This window comes from Micropterus dolomieu, linkage group LG01, assembly GCF_021292245.1.
Source record: "Micropterus dolomieu isolate WLL.071019.BEF.003 ecotype Adirondacks linkage group LG01, ASM2129224v1, whole genome shotgun sequence".
In the NCBI taxonomy this organism is placed as follows: Eukaryota; Metazoa; Chordata; class Actinopteri; order Centrarchiformes; family Centrarchidae; genus Micropterus; species Micropterus dolomieu.
Genome location: NC_060150.1, coordinates 48,402,206 through 48,402,835, shown reverse-complemented (window position 1 = coordinate 48,402,835; position 630 = coordinate 48,402,206).

The following is a 630-nucleotide window of genomic DNA, read 5'->3' as shown; positions in this document are numbered from 1 at the left end:
ACAGAGAGAGAAACTCCCCTGGTTTCCAGTAAATGCAGAGGGGAGGAGCTACACTGATCAGGTGAGAACAGGGTGTAACCTGAAGCAGAAAGAGTTCAGTTAGAGTCCCAGAACTGAAGGCTGAGGCAGGGTGAGTGTTAATCCAACATTTTATTATGTTACTGTCAAAGTCTCTGAGGCAGTTTTCTCCCTGTGGACTGGAGAGGAAAGAAACCTTAGAGGGACTTTACATCTTGTTGGGGACTTTATCCTGAGACAATGAGGACTCGTGGCAGGAAACTTGTTTCCTGGTTCTGAGCTCACAGACAGTTTTTCCTTCAGATAACTGCTACATCAAACCTTTAACATTTAAAAGCTGAAAAGGGAGCAACTAAACAATAACAGAGAAGTTTGCAGGAAGTTAGTTGAGACTCATTTAGAGTCGACTGATCAGATCCATCAATAATCAATAACTGGCTTCTCTCTGTTGCAAACTGAAAATATCTGAGTTTCTTATGTTTGTTGTTTCTGCCATTTTATAAACCAAACGATCATCAATAGAGAGAAGACCTGTCAGCTTAATCAGTAATGAAGATATTTATTAGCTGCAGCTGTGAATAACATTTAAAAAACACATCTAATTTGAATAAT